The 13867-nt window shown below is 43.8% G+C and overlaps 1 pseudogene; it reads left to right on the forward strand.

Annotated features, from left to right (window-relative positions):
- Positions 1-1712: 1712 nt before the first annotated feature.
- LOC128909770 (hyaluronidase-4-like) lies at positions 1713-12594 on the forward strand (annotated as a pseudogene).
- Positions 12595-13867: the final 1273 nt, after the last annotated feature.

Raw genomic sequence — 13867 nt, forward strand, 5'->3', positions numbered from 1 at the left:
AATCCAATAATAAACAGACCTGATTGGAGTGAAGATGCTAATCTGAGCGACAGAGTTACTTTATTTTTGACAGAAAGCACTTGATGTCTGATTTTCCACAATGCAATCTCCTATTTTAATTTGGTTGTGATTTCTCTGCTCCTAAAGGGTCACAACCCTCATCTCATGTAAGATGGTATATCTTTATTGATTTCCAGTAGCTGAAAAGCTGGCATGAAATATTAATGTTTGCTTTGTGCACCCTTGGATTTTTCCTTTTAGGCTGGCATTAGTCCATTAGTTCCCAGGACCCACCAGCTGCTGCAAGGACGGTCAGCAGCAGTTCCTGAAAAGATCCCCTCTGTGCTTCCAGGGAAGCAGCAGGCCATGCGGCGGCTGACGAGAGCTACGTGGGGAGGCTGAGCTGGGAGACAGCCACTGAGAGAGGCTCATTAGGTTTGTTCAAAATCTCCATCCATACACGAGGCTTACCGAGGTTTACATGACTCCCGGCTTTAAATAATTGCAATAATCCCTTACACTGACAACACTGAATTGTTGTATTTCCTCCAACAATAACATTTAGTTCTCAAGTAACGCTCAGCTGGTGGTGGTGGGAAATCAAATGCATTTTTTTGTTGTTGTGTTACAGCTATTCTGTAGGAGTAGGAAGAAAGGAATGTCACCCGAATCTACTGGTGCTGGGTGCAAGCTGTGCTCGCCCCAGCGTGCGTGTGGGTGTTTGTTCTGCGCAGTGCGGGGGCACGATCTTATCCCAGGGCAAACACAGAGTGACTCTGCTGAACTCCCAGGAAACTTAGTGGGAGGAGAGGCAACTCCTTCCTACTGCACAGGGTTAACCTTTTGTTTAATTTCTGTGAGAAGGACACGCTCAGAACATCAACCGTCATGTATTTAGTTTTCAGTTAGGATTTACCATACAATTGAATCAGGAAAGTGGACAGAGAGAGGAAAGCTACTTCTTAAGAGGCTCAGTTCAATACCATTTACAGTGCAATGGGGAATAAGAGTAAATATACACTAAGCTGTTGACATTTGATCTTTTCTCTCAGTAACCTCAGAAATCTAGGAAAAAGCGGGTGGTAACGACATGGCATGAAGCCCATATCTGGTCCGTGCTGCATGGATGCACCATGTACGCAGGAGCTCCCTGGAGAGGGAAAGCCCAAGCAGATCTTGTGCCTTAAAATGGGCTCCCGGTTTTTTTCTAACGCAGCCTGAAGTCGGGCAGATGGCCACGCCGTCTTGTGGTCCTCTGAGCACGTCTCCCAGATGCGTCTCTTTGCAGCGTGGGCATTTTGAACGGCAGATAAACGAGCAGTGTGGCAGGAAACCTGGGAGTCAGTTTAAGTCAACTCCTGAACACAGCCTTCACGTCTTGAGGCTGACGTACCCGCAAAGGATGTGAATCGCCTTGCTTTGCACATAGTGTAATCCATATAATTTGTTTATTATGCCATCACACGAAGACAATATGACAACAATGCAGACCACACAGGCTATTTGGGGATTCAAGCCATTATGCTGATTCTATAGTATAAGCACTCAAAATATAGTTCCTAGTGCAAAGACTGGCCTCTTTGGAAAAGGGAGATACTGGAAAATATTTGGGCTTAAAACAGGAGGAAAATCATGGTATGGACCACTGAGAACCTTGCCAGGCTGCACATAGGCCAAAGAAGCTTTGTGATTATTTCAATGTATGCCCGAACATGACGCAGTCACTGGCATTCAGAGCATCGGGGAAGTACAAGCTAAGCATAAAGGCTGATTTTACAGATGTTTCAGTGAGCCATTAACTCAATCCATCAAACTGTCTGCCTTTTTGCTAGGGCTAAGCATAAGTCTAATCTCCCAGGCTGGACAACTGTCAGGTGTAATTGTCTACAGATGAGAGGCAACTCTGAAGCACGGAGCAGAAGTAAATAGCATAAGGACACTTGAGCAATTTGCTTCATTTTCCACATTCAGGAGTCCAGAATGCAAGTGGTCTCGTGTACATAATGAAAAAGTCCACGATGGTGGCACAAGGAGCTGAGATGGTAGAGGCCAGATGACTGTCCTGATGAGCCCCATGCAGACGTGTAGCTCATCTGCTAAAATCTGCTCTCCTTCGTCCAGCCGTGCCAATCTTTCACCATAATACGTTGAATTTTACTAAAATATTGCTGTCGGTACCTTCCTCCCAACCTGCCATACGTGTGTTAAAATGCTGAATTTTAGCTTGTGATGCTTTATTCCACTTATTCCTTACAGGTGCTGCGGGAAATAGCTCTGCTGCAACAGATTAATACTTTAATTTGTAGCATTTCGAGGGTGCCCTGCCCTAAATTTGAAACACTATAAAATGCCCCTTGGCAGCTCATGCACTCCTAGCACCTCATCAGGATCAGTGAAGCTCTGTATTAAAGGGGTTTGAATCTCAGCTATAATCAGCCATCAGTGTTACCGGGTCAGTCGGATAATTGTGAGGTGAGGTCCTGCTCCATTTTTATTATTCTTTATGCTGCATATTCCGTCCCTTGAATTCACTAACATGGCAGAGATACTCCGCTGAATCTTATCGAGGCAAATCACTAAAGGATGCCCTGGTCTAATAAGCCCCCACCCACATGAGGGAAGATGGAGGACGGCAGCGATGCATCCTCCCACACTGTCCTCCCTGAGGCTGCTGCAATCTCTGCAGCTCTCAGGGTCGCCTCCTCTGTCACCAGCCCCTGAGCGTGTTGCCTCCAAACCCAGATCCGGCATGGAGAGCAAGATTCACTGCTGACAGCATGACTTCAACTGCGCAAACCTGGTTCCAGCCCATCAGACTTCTGAGTGCATCATCTTTAGCTTTGCTGATAAAAAGTCAACAAATGGATTATTCTGTAAAAATCCAGGGATTTTATTGGATCTCTGTGGGTGTGAAAATTCTCTTTTCAAAACCCATGCACGTCTTTGATAAGGGTATGTGGCGATCAACTTGCCCGTTGAGACAGTCTGGTTAAAGCCCATCCAGGTTGTGCTACGTCAATATCATGTTGTTGTAATAATGTTAACCAGAAAGGAGAAAAGAGGATTGTCTTTATTGATCATTTGCCATTTTTATAATCCCTTACTATGAACAGTGTAACGTCACGGGAGAAAGATTTTTGTTACAAGATAAATGCCAAAGCTTGAAAGTACATTCCTCAGCTCTAGATTAATTGGGGAGAGGGATACAGGGTTGTATAATCTGATGAATGCTTAGTCTTTTTCTTATCATTTAGCCAGCTTTTTTTTTCCAGCAGTATCCTACGATCTCATTCAAGTACTCTCTATATCTATTCAGTTCAGAACTCGTTGATTTTGCTTAGTTTTAGAGCTGTTGGCTAATAAAGACATACAGTTTCTACTTTCTCTCTGTTGGGAATTGCTGCCCACTGTGCATTTTCACTGTCAGCTGGACACCAAGATGGGCAGCCTCCGCGTTGCTTCGGTTTACGGATTAAACTGTAATTAGCAGAAGGGGTATAACTGGATACATTCATCCTGGGTTTTGTCAGCTGTGACAGATACAAATGAAGGAAATACCTAGCAAAAAGAGGAAGGGAACTTTTCAACATGTTGTAATCTTGCACAACTAGAAGTAAATGTGAAAAGCCTGGATAAATGGAAAAATACTGATCAGAGCTTGGGCATAAGGCATCCTTTCTGCATGCTGCAAACGAGTGACTTCAGAGCCTGCCCTTAGCTGGAGCACGTGTGTGCTTCTGTCATGGCTAAATGCATCAAATGGAATGAAATTGTGAGTGAACCTCAGTGATTTACCCTCACACCGAATATAAAATGGCAACTGTTTCCTCCTTAATAACAGAGTGAGTACAAATATCTTCCTGTGTTAAATCCCTGTTATGGTTTGAAGAACCCACAACAGTTTATTATAGTTTAGACAATTATTGTATCACCCAATGACCCCTCTGTACCCGGGAAGAGGAATTGGGAAAAAATAAGGAAATCCAAGGGTGGAAATATAAACAGATTTAATAGAATAATACTAAATAATTAACATTAATAATACTAAAGAACCAATATTGATCCCGATACCAATATAAAATACACTTGGATTATACTCAGCCTATTCTACCAGCAGGAAGCCGTGCACTCCCAGCAGGGGACAGCAAGTGTGGGACACTGTGAGCGCTGTGGCTTTGGGAGGAAGGGAAGGGCTCAGGGGTCCGGCACCGCGGCAAGGAGTTCTCAGGATCACAGCCATCAAGGAGGAAAAAAACTCCTCAGGAAACTTTCTAATTTATATTGAATGTGACGTTCATCGTATGAAATAATCCTGTTGGCCAGCTTGGGTCAAGTGCCCGGGTCTTGCCCTTCCTCATCCCCACACCTGGTGAGCTCAACAACACTGAGACCTTGAAACCCACATATCACAGCTGGCTATAAAGTCAATATTTTCTCAAATTCAGACACTAGGGTCTTCTAAAAATGCAGTTTTCCCTAGCATTAGGAGACACCTTACTGAAAAGTAAAATTACTGAAGGAGAAATTAATACTGTGTTGATCAAACCAGGACAGTCCCCCATGACAGGGAGATCTGTCTGGGGGCTACACTTCCCTGCAGCCTTCAATAACCTGTAGTGGTATTATTACTGTTATTGTTGTTATTATTATCATTATTATTGTTATTAGGAGCAGTAGCAGCAACAGCAGGAGCTTGAGGTTACTGTCTTTCCCATGTGTCATCTCCGAGGGCCTTAGGGCAGCAAATCATTACATCCAGCACGCAGTAAAGCATAGGGCTAATTACACTCCAGTCCTCCCCACTTCCCACCAGTGGGTAGACCCCAGGGAAAGCAGCCCCCTGCGAGCCACCTGGGTTGTGGCGCAGCCTGGCTGGGCAGCGCTGGCCCTGCCTGCCCCAGGGTTTGCGGGGCTCTGGGCGATGCCACGAGATGCCCCAGGGCACGGGTGGCCGCCACGCAGGCTGCTGGTGTGTTGTGACAAATGACATGGGTCCTGCGTGGGAAGCGCTCCCTGGGGTACAACACCCGAGGGATGGGTCCAGCCCAGCTGGGGACACCTCCCGATCCCGTGACAGGCGTGGGAGGAGAGGGGCAGGATGGTGGTACAGCTCTCACAGGGGGAACTCAACATGCTGCAATTTAGAATCACAGGCTGCAATTTGAAAAAAAAAAAAAATAAAAAAAAAATTGTAGGGATTTGCTGCCCTCTGGCAGGATTTTCTTACAGCTCTGATTCTCTGTGAACTGCGAGAGCAGTGCTCAGCGACGGTGCTCCAGCACAGCAAGGCCTCTGTATTTCCCAGCTGGTTGTAGGCGAAGCAGAGGGAACTGTTGGGCACCACCGGCCTCCCTGCAGCCCTCCTGGAAAGCCCATGCTGATCCCAAGCAGGGGCTGATAAAAGCTGTTGGGCTGGCAGGAGTCCCCTGTCCCTTCTCTCCATCGCTCTGGGGGAGATGGGGCAGCAAGCCTGGCTAAAGCTGGTCCTTTGGTTGGTTGTCTCCTCACAAGAACAAGACCACCATCTTCCAGCTTTGGCTCTACGTCCTTCTAGCAAGAAACTTCAGTTTGGCCTCTGATGCTGACAAGCCCTGAGTGGCTTTGCTGAATTTGATTTATTGGTACGGTATATGCTTTCTCGGAGATACTCAGCAAATTGGGCTAATTTTCATTAACATCATTTTCCAAAAGGCCCATTAATGCTGATATGACACTTATGGATATATGGATAGTGGTTTTGAAAACCCGGGCCTCCTCTTCACTAAACACAAAGTGTGGTGTGTCTCATGGGGTGCGATTTCTCTGTTGAAACATTGAGTTCTGCAGTGTCTACACCGTACCGCATTGGTCCTGCAGACTGCCTGCCTGGTCCACAGGAGGAACAGGCACATCTTGGACGCTTCAGAGCGCTCTGATGTCTCATGCTGTCAGATGGCTGTATTCTAAAAGCATCCATGGCTTACTAAAAGTACCTAGGCTGGCTATCTTGAATGTTGATATTTTTGCTGTGAGTACCTGAAATTAGGTTATGCCTGTCATAACCTAAAATAGCAAAGAAATGGGGGAGTGGGGAGGTCCAGAAAAGTACCCCAGGTACATGGCTATAACTGGTTGTTTTTCTGTTTTGAGATAAAGAAGGATAACATAGATGAGCTGTATCTATCGGTATATGTAACAGTCTGGCTGCCCTTATGAAACCCATGACACCCCTGCTTACCTCCAGCAGGTCACAAACCCAGGAGAGACAAGCAGGTAGGCATGGGCTGAGGAAGAAGAACAAGTAGGACTCAAATACAAATCCATGATCATCCCTGAGGGCTGATTGTACAGCCGTATGGGATTTCCCCAGGGTTCTGAATGCAGTGGGGAGCCTGGGGCTGGAGGGTGGATAAGACTCTCTCTCTTACATATAAGTATCTAGGTTTTTGCAGTATATCTGGTTTCTTTTCTGCTTAATACACACATAATCAGCAGGGACCTTGTGACTAATGATTCTGCTCGTAGCACTGGCCACAGGCCTTAGCATCAAAGCCCACATTGCACAATGCAGTGCTGTGCAGAGCTATTGTAGCCAGTCTGGGAGGCGCTAGCTCCGTGTGATAGAGCAGCCAGGCCAATAAATAGCTCAGAGCAAGCATTCATGTATCTATCTGCTTTATAGATGTCAGGGGGTTGAACTTGTATCCCTTTACGGTACTGCATGATGGCAGTGAAATATGTATGCTTGTTTAGAGCTATTTGGAGTATCTCTGGCTGGCACTGTACTAGACAGGTCAGGGATGTTCACAAAGCTGTGAAGATGGTGATAAAAGCCAAGGTTTGATTTTATAGTTACCTTTGTCATTACTGAGAGAGCTTGAAGAATAAGGAAACCATTTCTTCATCAACCTTTCCAGCAGCAACAGCCACAGTCGCTAAGACATCCTGGGGCCCACTGAAGTGATGGCAACATCCACGGTGATTTTAGTAAGACCTGAATTGATGAGACAAGCAACTGGGGGTGCACTGACTTCCACAGACCTACGCTGATTTACTTCAGCTGGGAATCTGCCCCTTTATTTGAATTAGATTGCACCTACTTTTTTTCTTTAGTGTCAGCATGGTAGATACTTTAGAAGTGACTGGTACCAATTCATATAGCTATATATGGAATAAGTACTAATGCCTATTCTGTTGTATTCTACAGACAAACTGGGAGATCTGTCTAGTGTTGTTGCTCAAGTCATGAAAATACTGCCTGAAAATGGGGTACCGTTACACATCATTCACCTTTCAGCCCCTGGCATGGCTGTGCATAGCACTCATCTGGACTTCCCTTGCTATGAAACCAGCTGGTTTGGGAGAGGAAGACTTTCATAGCCACCTGACAGACCTCTGCTCCCTGAGGTATGACGTTGTACTGAACCTGGAAATGTTCCGTATGATGGGAAGCCCGTTAGCTAAAGCAAGAGGGCAGAACATGACCATATTTTATTTTAATAGTATCGGCTATTTTCCTTGGTACACATCAGAGGAAGTCCCTGTTAATGGTGGCCTACCCCACAACTTCAGTTTGCAAACTCATCTGGAAAAAGCTGTCCATGACATTAACTGTCACATCCCGGCTAAGGACTTAACAAATTAGCTGTCATAGACTGGGAGCGCTGAAGACCTTAGTGGGCCTGCAACCGGGATGCAAAAGATGTCTACAGAAGAACATCCAGGAAACTCATAACTGAAATGGAAAGGAATATTTGAGCAAATGATGTTGAACATTTAGCCAGATTTTCCTTTGAAGACAGTGCAAGAGCTTTTATGAAGGAAACAATTGCATTAGGAATGAAAAGCAGACCAAAGGTCCTGTGGGGATGCTATTTATACCCTAACTGTCACAATTACAGTTTCCGTGATCAGAACTACACTGGTTCCTGCCAAAAAAGTGAAGTTTTGAGGAACAATGAACTTTCCTGGCTCTGGGATAGCATTGCAGCCCTGTATCCTTCCATTGGCATTAAGAAATCCCTTGAAAATAGTCAAAACATTTTGCATTTTTCTTGGTTTAGGGTGAATGAACCCGTAAGGATTACCTCCATGACAACATAACGTTATGCTTTGCCCGTATTTGTGTATCCTTGACTAGGTTATAGAGATGAACCTTCATTATTTCTCTCTATGGTAAGCTGTTCCTGGAACAATGTGGGCTGCATTTATGCTTTAACCGTTCTTGCAGATGGTGCATCAGAATGGAAATCCTCCTCCTTGTGCCAGCTCTGCTGGTTCATGTTAATTGTCCACATGCTTTAAAGACCTCAATGTTCTGAAGAAAAAATGCAGCCTCAAATACCTATTTTTTTTTTGCTTTAATTCGTCACTATGCTATACTCAGACATGCATTTGAACGGATTAAAAGGGTTTCAGCAATTTGATGTAGTCTGTAGGAGGCAGTTAATGTATTAATCCTCCCAGATGTACTTTCTTCTGCGCACGTATGCAATCGCTAACTAATCCCCAGATAGCTTCCCCTTTTATAGAAGGGAAACTGAGGCAGAGATGTTAACAACTTTCTCAGTGTTACATCAGAACGGGAAATTGAAACCAGCAGTCTTTCTGCATGCCTACATCTCAAAAACATTAATTTAGTCCCATACCTAACTTGGAGCAGGCAAATGGTGCACCAGAACCAAGGAGCACTGCTCACGTCAGCTGAACACACACACAAGTATTTTCAAGGTAAGTGCCTTACCCTAGTCCCTCTTTATGTGATTCTGGACATCCTTCCAGAAACTGAAGACAGTAGATTTCCTGTGAAAATGCCTCATAACCCACCTGTCACAGCCCTGGCTTCCTTCTCCCCTACAGACAGTGGCTGCACTACGAGCAGGTCCCAATTTCTGTGTTTCAGAGTTTAGCAAGTGAGCTGTATGCACTTTTTGAAGGCTATGTTCAGTCTTTCAGCCCAGGTACAGAGTCTGAAGTTCTTTCTTGTCTGGGAAGGGGCATTAACTCTCTCTCCTATTAGGTCCTGCTGCTCACCTAGCCCTGCCATCGACACCACACTTCCCAGTAAGACACTGTGCTTCTCTCCGTCTTGAAGGCTAATGCGTATTCTTAGGCATTAAAGGAGGTGCAGACACCTGCTTTGGTGGTTTTATCCAGCTTGCCCTTCCTTAGCTTTGCAAGAAGAGGACAGATGGACATCAATAACTGCTGCAGGCTGGTGTGCATGCCCTTTGCCATTTTATGCCCAGTTTCTGCCTCTTTTCCCCTTCAGTCAACTAATTCCTGTGAAGTTTTTCTACTTCGATTGTTGATGTGCTGTGGCCCTCAATCCCCCTTAAATTGATGATGTTGTCTAGAGAGTCACTTGCACATCAGTGGCCTTTCATCTCCAGTGCTTGTGGCATTGTAAGTCACTTGTTGTTGATCCTTAATCGCTGTTCAAATTCAGGATAAACATCTGAGCACCACATCCCAGCTCTTACATCCCTGCAGCCTGTGATATGAGGAGAAGGTACAGTGAAAGACATCTCTCTGAAACAAACTTAGAAAGAGCACGGAAATGGGAATTGAAGATTTGCCAAGTGTTGCATTTTCCCTTTCATTTAAGGTTGCACAGTGCCCACATTCTCCCTCCTATAGTGTGTGCCTATTTACAGTCACCTTTTCTAAGGTTTTTATAAGAATCTGAGCGAGCTCCTAGGGAAAGCAGCAAGAACAATGCACGCCTTTGGAATCACAGTTTTCAAATTGGAGAGGGAGTGGAAAACGGCTGATTGACATAGCAGAATAGCTCTCTCCTTCCCCTTATCAGCAAAAACAAAACTGAGGGAATGCTTTGGGGAATTCTCCTGTTAAAAAAATCCCACTTTCATGAAAAGATTTCAGTTGCTTCTACTAATTGATGAGATACCAAATAATTATAATTAAATTTTGCATCAAAGTAAATTAAAATGCATTTTTTCCCAGTGTTTGTTCACTTGCTTGTTGCCAACATCTCAGCCAGTACCTAAATTTGCAACTTTTGTTTAATAATCTTTGTACTGTAGACAGCAAACCTTTAGCCACAATAAAATATAGTTCACAGGGACTAGAATGAAAAGAAAATGTAGTCTGAGGGACAGACAGTTAACAAACAATTGGATTACTTTAGGGAGGCTGTGAAATGCTGAATTAGCCTGACAGTGATATCTTTACTCTTTTCACTGTAGCAAGATCTTATTAACACCAATGGAGAGAGCGCCCTGGGAGCTGCAGGCGTTGTTATTTAGTGAGATATGAATTTAACTTCTTCAGAGGTAAGCCGGTGCCTGATTTAAATGCAATGTGTAAGATCCTCATTTTATTCTATTAATAGACCCTGTCTGACTGCACCAGTTCTGAGTACTCGGCACCACAAAGCGGACTGCTTAACCAGCCTTTGCTGTCCCCCAGTCAGCATGACCGTGGAACATGGTAAATCCTTCCTGGCTCAACACGGTCTTGTGAGGCTCACGGGCAACCAGTGGTAGGGAAGGAAGCCAATGGCTAACACCAGGCATTTTGCAATAGTTCCTCAATAGTTATCATCCTGCTCAGATTCCTTTCCAGCTGGATAAAACGCTAGGAAATCATCTAGAGCCTGATTAGCACATCAGTCAGACCAGATTAGGTGTACCAGTGGTGCCCAGCAATTTGTCAGGTTACGGGAACTCTATTTGTGCCTGTGTGTGGGCAAGTGAAATGAAGCACGCTGATGGGATCTGATGGAGAGGCTTTGTATTACGTGGTATCAGACCTAGCCACATTAAAATCAAAGAGTGATTTCTGAGGCTGCGTCACATCCTGGAGCTTTCAGACAGCCACACATCAAACTTTGTCATGAGAAAAGACTTTGTCCTTAAAGCTGTGTGAAATGGATGTTCTGGGCTGCTTTTCTCCTGGCAGATAGTATAGAAAACGCAGCCAGCATGAGAATGAATGGCTGAAAATAAGTGTTCAGTTGTCCTCAGCAAATTCAATTACTTCAGCCAATTTTTGTAAATATTCAGCTGTGGTTTCTGTCAGAGTCAATGTGAATAGGAGGGTGAAATTCCTTCCAACTTGGTCAAGTGACAAAGACAAGCCCCTGGAGACCTTCATCAGCTCCAGACCCCCACAGTCGTGCCACGCAGCCACGCTGTTGTCACCCATGTTTCTAGCATACATCATGGTTTCTTTGTAGATTTACAGATTCTAGAGCTTTCTGTGGAGTGCAAGTTGCTAAAGCCCTTTGCACCTCCATTAGGTTGTATTTTCTGTATAAAACTTCCTAATAATAATCTTTAAATTAGTCAAATTTAAGTTATCCTGAATAAATTCATTAATGCAGGCTGCTTACATATTGCATATTTTTCAGAATGTAAAATGAAAAAACAGAAGGGTTAGTTTCACATCAGCTAAAATTTCTTTTTTTACCATCTACAGAGCAACCGTGCAGAAGTGCAAAAGCGCGTTGGTTCTGAATTAGGTCCCTATATTATCAGTGTCACGGCAGCATCTTTGTCAGGACAATGGATGATGCCCGTGAAGAACCTGGAGAGCCTCGACATATCTGCATTCGAATCATAATTGCTGCAGGATAGATGCCTTGGAGGACCAAGGACTTATTGTGAGAGGAAAAGCATCAAATGAAGATCTGGAAATAATGGCAAAGACATTTGTCTGCCACTGTTAGCAGGGCTATGAAGGAACTGACTGTGGGGAAGTTAAAGCTGCTGATGACCATTCAGGGAGCTCTGCGGACTCTGTCTCACCCAGAAGATTTGCAGCGACCTGCCTGCTTCCTTTGCCTTTGATGTGTCTTCTCTAGCTGCTGTTTAGTCAAAGGGCCGGTTTCAGTCAGTTGAGAGGGGTGGTAGAGTGGATCCAACGAAAAGTCTCACATGCTCTGGAGCTGGGGACTGGAATGTCATGGTCTCAGATGTAATCCACACCCTTCACCTGTGCCTTGAGGTTTAACAAGGCATGGAGACAGTGGGGCACCTTGAAGACAGGTCATAGGAATATGTCTGGCCCTCGATCCCGTCTCCTGAGATTAGGCTGTTTAGGAGGCTAGAAGCCAGGTTTCTGCCAAGCTGACAGCCACAACCAGCACAGCAGAAGCCTGCTACTACTGGAAAAAAGTAGCGCAAGCTTCACTTTTTCCCTTTGTAAGCAGAGGAAGAGTCTACCTGTATCTACCTCTTACTTGATAGCATACTGGGAAGAACATCCTCCCAGAAAATGAAAGATGAGGGGAGCTTTCCAGTTTCTTTTCCATTTGAGTGAATTCAAGCCCATGTTTTCCTCTTTCATGTCCCACGTGGTGGTGATTGTTCATACTTTGAGACCTCCACAAGGTAGAAAGGAATGAGAGAGTCAGGAGATTAGTGAGAAAAAGGACAAGCCACACTCTGTTGATTAGTATATTTACTAAGAAAGGAATGTATATATCCTAGTCCAACAACAAAGGGTCTTCCTGTGTTTTTTTTAATGCCGTGACTATTTAAAATATAATTAATTAGTGGTGCTGGGAGCAGGAGCTCCATCTCAGCCAGGTCTACTTCCATCCTGAATCTATGACAATACTCCAATGGCTTTTAAATTTAAAGCTAATGAAAGCACCCCACGGTGCAATCAACAAGGATCAGGCACGTTTATCATCTTTGACAAGAAATTTATTTATGACACAACTGCCATTATAAGATCCGTCCTCTGGGGGGGATGGAAAGCTCCCAGGGCTCTACTTCCCGTCAGCAGGGAGAAGAATGTCTTCTAGAGGTGACCATGAGCAGAAAGCATACCTGGCGTGTCTCCAAAGTACTCTGTGAACCTCCAGCTTCTCAGCTTCCCAGCTTCTCAGAGGTTAGGTAGTCTTGAAAGAGAATTTACTTCAATGAAACAATTACAAACCATCTGGTTATTAACAATATACACTAAAAGATGCATATGCACGCATATAATACATATCTGAAATAATTGTGTCTTTATATTAGAATATCTGTAACTGGAAAAAGAACAGACAAATAGCTATAAAACAAATATGGGATATATGAGACCTATGCTGAGTTACCTGCTTTTTTCTATTTGACACAGGCAAACATTTGAAACACACCACCCAGCTCCCACTGGCCTCCATTACTCCTTTTGTCTCAGACCTGTAAGGATCCCATCAAGCTTAGACCTTTGTGATTTTGCACCTCTTAGCAGCTTTTCATTCTTCAAACATATGCTATTATCCTCATATCTAACCTCAGTGAGTTATTGCCATAATAACTACGTTAAACGAATGATTGTAAGGTGAACAAACACTATGTTAATAGAGCTCTTAGCGAAGCTCTATTAATAGAGAAAAACTCTCATTAATTTTTTTGACAGAACTCCATTGTAGAAAGAAATATTTTAAATTCCATTTAAGTTACGGGAGACTGTGACTAAACCACAGCCAATCAATAAGAAATAAATTGAGTTTGGAATGATCCTTCTTTAAAAGAAGAAAAAAAGAGAAATTCAGGCTATTTCTTTCAAAAAAACAAATGCAGGAGATCCACTAAAAATTTCTAAAGCATATTTTTATAGTGAAGAAAATCAGAGATATTTTGGTTGATTTTTTTTTTTTTTGATGGCTTTCTCAGAAAAATGCAGTTTGTTAAAATCCAAGTGCTGATTGTGGTGGATTTTTCAAGGGAAAGGTGTAAAAATGATTCATTTGACATTCTGCTTGTGCTGCAGGACTGAAGTACATGCTAATAGGAAAGAAAATGTCTCTTATTGTTTTCTGAGCAGCATTGAATTAGATGTTAGTTTTGAGTCTTCTTGCTATCTTCGTTAAGGTCACATCTTACTGCTCATAGTAACAAACAATGGGAAAGAGAACCAGCATTTTATAAAA

The sequence above is a fragment of the Rissa tridactyla genome, chromosome 1 (genome assembly GCF_028500815.1).
Source record: "Rissa tridactyla isolate bRisTri1 chromosome 1, bRisTri1.patW.cur.20221130, whole genome shotgun sequence".
Taxonomy (NCBI): Eukaryota; Metazoa; Chordata; class Aves; order Charadriiformes; family Laridae; genus Rissa; species Rissa tridactyla.